The sequence below is a fragment of the Molossus molossus genome, unplaced genomic scaffold (genome assembly GCF_014108415.1).
Source record: "Molossus molossus isolate mMolMol1 unplaced genomic scaffold, mMolMol1.p scaffold_m16_p_18, whole genome shotgun sequence".
Lineage (NCBI taxonomy): Eukaryota > Metazoa > Chordata > Mammalia > Chiroptera > Molossidae > Molossus > Molossus molossus.
Genome location: NW_023425353.1, coordinates 18,788,089 through 18,800,240, shown reverse-complemented (window position 1 = coordinate 18,800,240; position 12,152 = coordinate 18,788,089). Strand labels below are relative to the sequence as shown.

At 49.2% G+C, this 12,152-nt stretch overlaps 1 protein-coding gene across 2 annotated transcripts in view; it reads left to right on the top strand.

Annotated features, from left to right (window-relative positions):
* The window catches only part of CACNA2D3 (calcium voltage-gated channel auxiliary subunit alpha2delta 3), an 874,937-nt gene that overhangs the window by 563,115 nt on the left and 299,670 nt on the right, over positions 1-12,152 (top strand). The window lies entirely within an intron of this gene.

Sequence of the window (12,152 nt, the reverse complement as noted above, 5' to 3'; positions counted from 1 at the left end):
AGAGTAAGTCTTAAATGTTCTTACTACAAGAAAAAAAATCCTAGTTATGTGAGGTAATCGAGGAGTTCACTAATCTTATTATGGTACTCATTTTGCAATATATATGTGTATCAAATTGTCACATTAACCTTAAACTTACATAATGTTGTATGTTAATTATATTTCGATATAGCTGAAAAGAAAATTTAATGTTTATACAAAGGCTTATTGATCTATTGAAATAAATAAATTCACCTTTCTTTGTATAATATACCATAAAGCAATACGTTACAGATTGAAGACAAAAACCCCAAGTTCCTCCTTATCAGCTGCAGTTTGAGCCAGAGCTCAAGGTGCTGAGTGTCCTACTGAAGCGAGCCAAGCTGTGTGGCGGGACAAGGAGCAGAGGGAGCAGTTCCGGGAGGTGATGCTCGCCAGGGCTCTGCGGCGGGCCCTTTCCCCAGGAGACGGAACAAGCCGGTGGCCCCAGCGTGGGTCACACCTTAGGACAGAGACAGCATAAACATTTGAGGGGAAATCTTCAACCAGGGACAGTGAATAACAGAACGACAGATCCTTCTCCCTACGATCTTTCATTTCTGCATGTATCTTTGCCTTCTGTATTCTATACAGAGGATTTAGAAAGCTTACGACTTCCATCAGGGCAGAGATCATGTGGGTATTTTCCTCCCGTGTATCTCCGGCATTGAGAAGGAGGTTTCAAGTCTAGTGGGTGCCCAGTTAATATTCGACAGATGGAAGACAGGTAGGAATGTGGGTGGATGGGACACATAAAATAGAAAAGGTAACACGAATTGGGGGTCAGCTGGAAGGAAAAAGGGACACCAAAGGCAGGGACATAAACTTAGAGCCAAGAAACACCTAAGGTCTCAGGTGGCTGCGCCCTCCGCTTGAGGACAGCCCGGGCAGAGGAGCCCTGGACAGCGAGAAGATGCACAGTCTAGGACTGAAACGTAACAATTGCTTAGAATAAAATACCACTCTTCCTGACTGAAGCCAAGACATGAATCTCCCCCTGGAATTCCTCTCAAAGAAGATAATGGTCTCCCAGTCCCTCAGGGCTTTGCTGTGCCTTCCTGCCCCTTCCGTCTGCGGTTGCTGCTCACTGATGCCAAGGCAGTGGTCTTCACCCGGGGCTGCTCCCACAGTGGGAGCTCCAGGGCTGGGAGCACTGGAACCCCTGGAGGGGCAGAAGGTGGTGTCCAGGAAGTGAGCTCTTAGATTACCAAACCCCAGATCATTCTGATACACAAGCCCCCCCCCCCCTCGGTGCCAGGTCCCTACCTGTCTGCCTCTCGGAGGAGCACAGGTCAGTGGAACTGACACTGTCCTCAACAACGTCCTTGCAGCTGTCTGATGAGGCCTTGACTTTCTTACTAACAGCACGCCCCAGAAGGGCTGGGTGAGGTGAGCGCAGAAACTGCTATTTTGGACCAGTTCATAGGGACGGAGGAGTGGTTGGGAAAAGAGAAGTGACAGGAACCATGGAGAAAACTACGGTGCTGGCCTAGAATCCACAACAGCCTTGGTTTCAGGGAGTCTGAGAATGACGGGCAGCATTCCCCAGTGCCAGTCTGTGACCTCTGACCTGCGGCCTGCTGACTCTGCAGGGTGGGCCAGGGGACCGCTCCCTCCAGTGCAGGCTGCCCCGACTAGGGGGCTCTGACCCGGCCCCAGGAGGACCACAAGGATCACCTCTGGGCCAAGGCCACGCGGGTTCAGTTCCCTGATCTGTGCCCCCGGGTAGGTGCTAGAAGGAGGCAAAGAAAGACAAATTCAGCGGTGAGGAACATGAGGGAAGAACGAACTTTTCTCTCGGAGAAAGGCAGGCCTAGTCATGCTTTTCCTGCACTTTCTCCGTGGGGTCCAGGCAAGAAGCACCAGCGGACGTTCCCTCTCAGAATGAACCTCACTCGCACACTCTTTGCAGCATGAATTCCCCCCAACCTTTATCATTTTACTTGATTTATAACATTTAACTTCAACCCTCCATGGGGGTGCTATTCTGTTAATCAATGAGGAGTAAAAAGGTCAAGTGACTCACCCAAGGCCTCCCAGCCATTCGGAAGAGACCCAGATTTTCAGTGTGTCCAGTCCTCAGCTCTGACTTGTGTCCACTCTGTTCTGCTGACCTGTCTACCCCACCATCTCTGCGTTCCAGGAAATGGTGCCATCTGTCCAAACTGTCACAAAGCACAGTGGGAACGAGAGACTCCACCAGCAGTTGCTTGGAGAGCAGTTGCCGTGGCCCGATTTTAAGGTCTTTTCCCGGGTAGGACACTTCTGAGTAACTGAAGCACCTGGGTCATTTAAAACCCAGGGGGCTTCCACCTGGAATCAAGGGGCAGCCCCTCGGAAAAGCATTATACACATAAGCATGCACCTGTGGGAGGCCGCGGGGGGACGTGGACTGGTCCCTGAAGCTGAGACAGGAATAACAAAGCCCAGAGCATGTCACCCCTCTGACTCTCCCTGTGTCATCACTGAGCTTCAGTGTGAAATGCAACCAAGCGAACTGAGGACAGGGAAGAGGAACTTCAGCTGATGGATAGCGTATCAGTCCAGAGAAATAGGAAAGTGTTTAACATGGAACCGGTAATGAAAGAAGGAGCTTTGATTCTGAAAATGCAAGCACGTCCCTTGCTGACTTTTTCTTTGACTTCCAAGACGTGTGAAAGAAATGGAGAGCGAGGAGGAGACTGATCTGTATTAGCATCTGCTTCCTGCGGGCACTGAAACCGGCACGCTGTCCTCACATCACATCGCTGCTTGGAGGGACAACTGACTTAATTCAAGTAAACAAATCATTACGATGACTGAAGACTGTACTGAGTACTACAGAGGAGAGCAAGAGGTGACGAGAGGGAGGGTGGCTGGGGGCAGGGGTTAGCCATGCCAAGTAGGAGGTGAGGAACATCCCAGGGTGTGGGAATGGTGGATGCAAGGACCCTAGAGCCAAGGAGTTGGTCATGTTTGCAGACCTTCCTGAGCCTCTTTGCTGTGATTAGGAGTTTGGAATCTATCCCCAGTGCCCCAGGAAGACACCGGGAATTCCAAACTTGGGAGTGTCATGTCCCCTGATGTTACAGGAGCTTAACTATCACCATCCGATTTGTGGAACTATTTGCTTCCCTTTTACGTAAGAGATTTTCTGATCCGTCTTTGCTTAATTTAACAGCCTTACACGTGGGAGCTTCATGGTGTTGAATCTGTGAGCCTTCTTAGAATAAGGGCACACCCTGGTCTCGCCAGGCCTTGAGAGGGCAAAGGACACAGGGAGGGAGGGGCTCTCGGCCACGCCCATCCCTAGGCCTCACAGCGGCCGGCGTCCTGAAGCTTGGAGACCTTTGTTTCAAGGGCCGTAGTGTCGGCAGAAGGCGATTTTTATGGTATTGCCAATCCACAGTGATTTGAATGCTCACTCTGTGCCATCATTACACTGGGTTCTGTGTACTGAAAAGAGAATGAGGAGTCCAGCCAGTGTGGCTCAGCGACTGAGCGTCGATTCATACACCAAAAGGTCACTGGTTTAATTCCTGGTCAGGACACACGCCCAGGTTGTGGGCCTAATCCCCAGTAAGGGGCATGCAGGAGGCGGCCAATCAATGTTCTCTCTCACCGATGTTTCTCTCTCTCTCCCTCTTACGTCCTTTCTCTCTAAAATCAATAAAGGAAAAAAAAATTTTTTTAAAGTGAGTGAGGTGAGGGTCCTGTCCATCTGTCCATTCCATTCCTGCTCTTTTAAACCTGGTCGTTCGAAGGCTTCATGACATGATGTGTGTCCTAAGAACCATGGTGATGCCTGTTTCGTCTCAGGGCTCCTGATGTCTCCTTGTCCTCCAGGTTGAGGACTCATTCCTGATGGGCTGTCTGGTTCCAGTCATGGATGCTGATACCTTGTACACAGTAAGCCGTCGGAGAATGGGCTTGCACATGAACGTTTCAACTTCTCTCTGCGTTGGCCAAGCACTTCAGATGAGCGAGCCCATTTTGATTGTCCAAGAACACGATTTGGTTTTGAGTAACTTATGGTGCAGAATACAAGAAGAATGTAAGACAGAGGTTTTTAACCTGGAATCAGCAGTTCTGAGAGAATCCAGGTCTGGGCTTTGGTGGAGGGGATGCCCTGAACCTCACGGATCCTAACTGAAATGGCCAATGTACAGCCTTGGGCATTTTCTTGTCGGGAGAAAGTACACAGACAGATAGCTCTTGCCAAGTTCTCAGTGATTTCACTGAGTCTCCGAAGGTTAATAGAAGTTGTCGATGTCATACCTCTGATTGTGTTAGGAACTGTCAATCCCATTATCCTTCTAAATAAAGTATCAGTGATGACTCATCAACACCCTCCCCTGGGAACAATCCTCTTCTTCACCCTCGAAAATCAATTTCCTCCTCAACCAAACCTCTGGGCAGTGTGTGGGGACATCTGTGGACAGGAGATTGGACTTTCTTCAGTTCCCCTTGTTTAGTTTTACTGAAGAAAAATGGTCTGAAACACAAGTGGAATCAACGCTAACTTACTAGAATGTATTGCGTCTGACCTGTCTTCTCACCCATTGTCTCATTTGCTGTTAATCATAGTGAGTGTGGTGAATGGGCAACAATATGTTGTCGGTAGAAAGCAGAGCTCAGAGGGTTTAACGAGCTGACTCAGGTCACTGCTCCACTAAGTGTGGACCCACCCGGACCCACCCGGAGCCAGGTCTCCTGCTCCTGGCTGGTTTATAGGGAGTCCGGATGTTTCTTCATCAGCTGTGGTAAGGCACACACACACGGGGTGGGTGTCATGAAGACACAGGTTTATTATGCTCACAATGCCCTGGGAGCAGGGGCAGCACCAAGGCCAGATGTGGGCAGGGTGGGGTGGGGTTAGTGGGTTAGTGTGGTTTCCATGAGAAGAAAGAGACGTAGCAGGTAGGCTGGTGTAAGATCGAAGATATTCAGTGGGCGCTGGGTGTAGGGGCTGTCCCTGGTGAGCTGGCACCAGGCCCTGGGTGACTGGGGCAGGTGGATAGTGGCCCAGGCTGTGAGCACCTGATCAAGGGAGGTGGCGGGAGGCTTGGGCTCCGGATCGGCTGGTTAGTGTATCGAGGTGTGCTTGCACTCAGGTTGTACACTATCTCCAGGGGTAGCCGACCCTGGAAGGGACAGTCCCTCCAGGGCAGCAAGGATCCAGAGAGCACAGCATCACAAACACAGAAAGTAAAAATCATAGTCACCACACTGCTTCTGGTCCCGGAATGAGTTTTATCACCCACGGTGGAGGGCGTTTGCAGCTTGACTCCTTCCGGATCCCTGAAGCAGTGTGGACTCTCCTCTGTTTTGCTGTGCGAACCCAGGTCACAGTCTCTGGGCGACCCAGAGACACCCATGTCCTTCACTTCCACAAAACACCTGGCCAGACCACCGGACCCCCATCCCCTGGCGGGGAGATGGCGCATGCTGATTTTTTTCCGATTTAGAATATTTTCAATACCACGTGTGAGGTATCAGGGACCGTGCTTGAGAGGAAGGAGATTTTGCAGACTCTTAGAGCATCCCCCAAATGACAGTTCATTTTTCATAATGATCTATGATATTCATTTTTGAAATGTTATTACTTTTGTAATTTAATTCAATTTTCCCCATCTCATCGCTGCTCGGGCATCGTTACCTCATTTGCCTCCCTCATCCTCCGGAACCTCATTTGCCTCCCTCATCCTCCGGACGAGGATGTTTCTTCTATTATGAATGTGGGGCTTCCGTTTGAGAGCCGCGGCTCAGTGGAGCGGTCTCGGCGCCCACCCTCCGGGCCCCTCTGCCCCTGCACATGCTCCCGAGCGCCGCACCCGCGACTTAGGAAGCGTTTTGGTGAATCATCCGCGTCCAGCCCTCCTCTTCTGCTTGCAGATCAAAGGTTTTACTCAGCAGCGTTTCCCTGCACCAGCAAGCATAGGAATGAGCAAGTAATAAAGGACGTGGGTGAGAGAAATCTTTTGCGAAGATACAGATGAGGAATTATTGAGTAACCTCAAATTGACTTTAAAACATAAAGACGTCAGGAGAGCGCTCTCTGGAGCTGAAGGCATGCACGGGGTTCGAGAACTCCTGACGGCATCTCCGATGGGACCTGGGTTGGGCAGTAGGTCCGAGGGACACGCGCAGATGGAAGGCGGGCAGGTGCGTCCACATGCTTCCTTCCAGAACCGCCACGTGGCTGCGTTCACATTTGGGCACCATGGATGTGGGCACCTGGAGGTAACGGATGACTCTTTTAGAAGATGTCTACCTATAATCCATACAACTTGCAGGTTTTTAAAGGTAGACATACTGGACTTACGGTTACATGTTATTTTAAAATAGGAGATTGCTTTCTTTTCCCTATGAAAGTAAAGACTGTGTGTTCAGAGCTCCCCGGTGCCTTGTCCCCAGGCCCTTTCCCCTGTGTCTGGGGGGGAGAGGGGGTCATTGTAATCTCAAGAAGCTGTGCTCCGGGTGTGCACGCCCGCTCAGCGGCGACGGGCTTTCTGGTGCAGGTTGGCCCTGCCCTGCTGGCCCGGTCTGGTCGGTGGCTGATGTTCCTGCCTGTCGGATTGGCACAAGCTTCTTTAAAGATGCCATCTTGATCCGGTCCCTCTCGTTTTGCTTTTAACCACCCACTGGGTTGTAAACTCCTTGAAGTTCAGCCTCAATCCTTAGGATCGATAGAAACACCTTTACTGGAAACGGGTCCTGTGGTTTCTTCATCCTCAGTCTTACTTTCCTTCGCTCAGACCTCGTGTTCGTGGGATTTTTGTTCTTAGGTGTTCAACACAGGCCACCTATGTCAGGCTCACCAGGGGAACTTCTTCACAAATCCAGATCCCTGGGCTGATAGTGTGAAACTCTGGAGGCGGGTGCTGGGCTCCACCTCTCCCAGGTGAGTCAAAGCTCCTGGTGATTCTGACGCCCAGTGAGGTCTGGCGACCCTCACCCCTGGCCGAGCCACCTCCGTCTCTCACCTGGAGCGTTTCCATGCTCCCACTCCCCATCTGCCTTTCTGCCCTCATCTCCGCATGGCTGTGGCTCTCACACTCGGCTGCCACTGCCCGACTCCACGGATCTTGGATGGGACCTGAGCATTCAGACTTAGACCATCACAGGAAGATCTGATGCAGCTGGGACGAGCATGGCAGTCCATGGCCCAGTGTCCACACTGCGGACAGAGTGCCCTTTTCCGATTTTATATGTAGCTCGGGTCAGCCTTCTACTCAGTCCCCCTGGGGTTTGCTTCTTTTCTTCTCTTCTTTTCTTTTTTCTTTCTGAAACAAAATGACAAAAAATCCACTTTATAACAGTGGCCACAAAGGCTCACACGATGTGGCATCTGCTGTCTGTCCAAGTTCATCTGCTATAACCTCTCCTAGCCGACTCCACTCCATCCCCACTGGCCTCTTCAGCGTCCCCTGAGCATCCTGTCTCGAGGACTCTGTGCCATCTGTCCCCGTCATCTGGAACATTCTTCGCCAGCAGCCCGGCGTCTCGCTCCCCCGTTGTTTTGCCCAGATCCCTGCTCTAAGAACACCTACCAGGAGGCTGTCCCTCCCTGCCTCCTAAGCCAGCAGCTCGTTACCCTCTGTTGCTGGACCTCGTTTAAATTTCTTCATAAGCAGTGAATCCAACAAATAAACAAGCATTCTATCTGAATTTGCCATTTATGATCTGTTTCACTCTCACGAAACTCTAAACTCCCCGAGGACAGTGAGTTTGTTTATTTATGCATCATATCCTCAACACCAAGAATGGTCCCTGGCACAGCGCAGGTGCTTGGAAGTTACTTGTGATGGGGAGTGAACTGCTGCTCTTGGGCTGTCTCAGAAGCAGGGGTGTGGTGATTTCCCATTCACTCCTGGGGACCTGTTTGAGTGGCAGCAGCCTGTCTCTGGCTGTGCAATGAATTGCTCCATTGTAGCTCCACCGGCGGCTCCTTCCCCTGCGCTATTCTAATGGTTGCAGAAAGGAGAGAATCTGACTCATGGTCTGTGCAAACTCCATCTACCTACGTTCACCAAAAGTTGAAAGGAATGACGCCCCTCCAGGTTTTTGCTGGGCATTGCATCTATATGAGTAAGAAGCATAAATCTGGTTTTTGGCAAAACTGGATTGTTTTTGTTTTGTTTCATTTGGGAAATTTTATACTAAGTAGATTAAGTTCAGTGACTTTGAACTTCGAAATGTCCACATCTTAACATTTTATTAAGCCTAATTGGGTTTGTAGAACATTTGAAAACATCCAAACTTAAATGGAAGATCAAAATGAAGTAACAAGTTGACGCAGGACTTTTTCCACCGCCTTTGTGCGCCGTTAATGAAAGTGGTGCCTTGGTGCCTGCGGACGACGAGCGCCCAGGCCTGGCTCTGGGGGACTTCGGTGTGTCCCGAGGACAGCCCTGGTCTGCCCTGCACCGAAGGCTCCTCCTGCCAGTCCGCGCCCTGCGCCTGGCGTTCAGGACCACCCTCTGCCCCTGCTGGGGCGCCCTGCCACATCAGGAGAGGAGCTGGACTCCAGGCAGGTTTGCGAAAGTTTACTTGATGGCACTCCCTAGGGAAGAAGTTTCCAAACCTTGGAAATAAAATCCATCAGGTCATCGGATCTGTTAGGGATGGAAATGAGGAGCAATTTGAGCCTGGTGCTGAGAGGTTTTGCACTCAGCTGACCGAGCTGGGGAGTAAAGCGGCCCACCTGGGAAGACGCAGGGCCAGGTTTAGTTCCACGCAGTGTCTCTCCTGTGCTTGCTCTCTGCTGCTAAGTGTGCTTCCTGGGTCCTCCCGGGGCGGTTCCGGGGAGCGGCGTCCGGGCTTCCGTTGCATTTTAAGGCATCCTTAATTATTAAAGCAATATTTGTTCATGTGTAAAACCATCCGAATGAAATGGAAATTTCTGAAATAACAAGGGCAAGTCCCTTTTTAGAACAAATAGGATTCCATGCTACCCAATATCCTACAGCTTGCTTTTTCCCCTTACCAATTCATAACGATGTCTTTCTGCGTGAGTTCACAGTGGCGTGGTGCTCCCCTGCAGGACTGTGCTGCAGGCTTTTAGCCAATCATCTAGCAAGAGACACCTAAGATTGAACCGTTTTTCACCCTTACAAATAATGAAGCTGAGCATCCTTGTACCTTTATCCTTTGTGTATTTGTAAAAACTTATAACACGGAATTCACAGCACTTGAAGGAGGCAGGCGTCTGCATGGCTCCTGCCCCTTCCTGTCAGCTTTGCTCCCAGCTTGGCCCACATGGGCATTTCATGTGCTTCTCTGGCTATACGATAAATGCCTTGAGGTAGAATTACTGGTTCTAAAATCAAATTACAATTATAAATGCTATGAGTATTGTTCAATTGCTCTTCAAAATATTTATTTTCATTACATCTCTTTTTTGTTGTTGCCTGTGGAAAGGCATTATTGTGAGAAGCCCAGGGTGTGAACCCAGTATCATTTGATTATGTTTATTTTATAGGCAGAGATGCAGCAAGTCATTTCCAAGCCATTTCTACTCCGGTAAGGAGGCCACTGGGAGCTCAGGGTCGCACAGACGTGGGAATATTAAAGATGATTCTGATTTTCTTCCACAAGCCAACAAAACAAATGTAGTGCTATCCACCCCTTAGCGCCTACCTGACCCAGGGGAGGTGCTGACTGTGGAAGCCACAGTGGTGGTGGTGCAGGGGTGTGGGCTGGTTTTCATTATTGTGATGATTGTCAGCACAATTATTCTTGAGCAATCTGGTCTGAAGTTTGGCACCATCCTACTGGTTTTCCAAACGGGTTGCCATCTTTTAAAATCAGAAACTACGGAGTCCTGCCAGTGATTCAGGGCATTGTTCTGCAGCTTTAACTGTGCCCCCGAGAGAACTCAGCTCATCCTGTGGTTCTTCATCTGGATGGCAGAGGGCGTTTGGCACGCACACCTTGACTCAGAACCAAGTGGGTTGCTTTGTGTCGGGTCTTTTTTTGCTTTGCCTGTGAGACAGACTCCTAGCTCCATTTCCTCGGAGCCGTCTAGCATGCTTTCTGCTCGGTTAAGAGCCAGTGGGCATGCAAGTCTTTATCAATCTAGTGTTTCCCCTTTAAATAACTTACATTGGAAAGGAAAGGCGAAGTGTTGGAAAACAGCACGGGTCTGGTCTCGGGAGCCTGGATGCCAATCCGCTCCCCAGTGGGTGCTGGCTCTGGACCTGGGAGCTGGCTGGGGATTTCCGTATTGGCAGAGCCAGCGTCTCCTGGAGGATAAATGAGACCCCAGTGTTATCCTGAGGTCTTTGGAATCAGAGAGACCTCTGATTAGATCAGGACTTGAAACTAATCAAATCACCTAATTTCAGTGGGCCTTAGTTTTCCCTAAATCAGATATTTTCAGCTAAATGCCAACAATGGCCAGACAGAAAAAGTGAGCAGGAGACAGCTCTGTGATGAAGGGTCAGTGGCAACCACTTTGGCTACATGAGGCTGAATCTTCTCTCCTCCACCCCTAACCGAGAGAAGCCAGAACCTCCCAGTTTAAAGAAAAGTCCTTCCAGTGCGAACAGTGTGAAAAGAGCCAGGGCAGGAGAGAGGCCCCGGCTTTGCCTCTCGTCCCCGGGAGGCCCCCGCAGGGGCTGTGACGGAGGGAACAACGGCCTTACCAACCCAAAATGAGGACACACTAAGGCTACATCATGACTATACATATTTTTAAACATCTTTTTAGTTAGAAATCAACCATCACCTAAAAACCACAGGAGGGGGTCAATGGGGAAAAAGGGGGAACATCTGTAATACTTTCAACGATTGAAAATAAAAAAAGATTTAAAAAAAACAAAGCTACTCTTCAAGTTATAATTCCCAGATAAGAGGATATGCCTAATTAGAACAAAATCTTCATTTTTGAGAATCTGTGTATTTTTACACAATCATGTCTTGACTTGTCATCTTCCCAGTGCTGTGCTCCATCACGTCCCAGCCCGTGGCAAGGGGCCTCGCTGGGGAAGCCTGTGGTGTCACCTGTAAACACTATTCATCCCTGCCGTGTCCTCACTTCACCCAGCCTCGGAGGCGACCGAAGGCTGACCTTGGCCTGCCAGAGACTTTTATTTGGACTGTGTAGTGTTGACCCACATATCATTTTACATCGTAATGAAGGGGCTTTAACCCTTTTAATTCCTTATTTTTCTTCTATCTCACCCTCGAGTACCACTTTGGGTGGGGCGTTGTGGTTTATTTCAAAGAATTCTGACTATTTCACTTAGCATAGTACCTACATCCCTGTTGTTGCAAATGGCAGGATTTCATTCTTTCAGGATTTCAATGGCAAGAGTAGTGTTCTGTTCTCTCTCTGTGTGTCCATATCTGATCCCTCTCTGTCCACATCGTATCTTCTGTGTCCACTCACCTGCCGATGGGCAGCCGGGTGGCTTCCATATGTTGGCTATTGTAAGCAATGCTGCAGTGATAGAGGGGTACATACAGGGTGGGCAAAAGGAGGTTTACTGTGTTCCTGTGGAAAGTAATACTATAATTAATAAATAATAATATTAGAATAAGCTCTGTGTTTCGTGTACTCACAACAGTAAACCTACTTTTGTCCCACACTGCGTATCTTTTCAAATTAATGTTTTTGTTTCCTTTGGATAGAAACCCCGATGTGGGGTTTCTGGGTTGTATGGTAGTTTTATTTTTAATTATTTGAGGAACCTCTGTATTCATAGCGGCTGCCATCCCACCAACAGTGCACAAGGGTTCCCATTTCTGTCCATCTCCTCCAAACACTGTACGATTTCCCCCACGTGTCAAGTCTGAAACAAAACAAACAAAACAAAACAGAAACAGAGAGCACACTGCCGGTGGCCGGTGGGAAGAGATGTGCGAAGCGTGAAAGTGAGTAAGAGGTAGGGACCTCCAGTTTCAAAGAAAAAGTAATGGGGACATCATGTACAGCGTCCAGGAAAGAGTCAATATTATTGTACTAACTTTGTACGGTGATAGATGGGTTCTAGACCTGTTGGGGTGATCATATTGTGAGGATTATAAATGTCAAATCACTATGAGACCAATATATATTTTATGTCAACTATAATAAAAACAAACAAACAGTGCATTCTGGCCTCCCGAGAGAGGGTTAGGAAAGCAATAAGGGATAACAGAACCGAAGC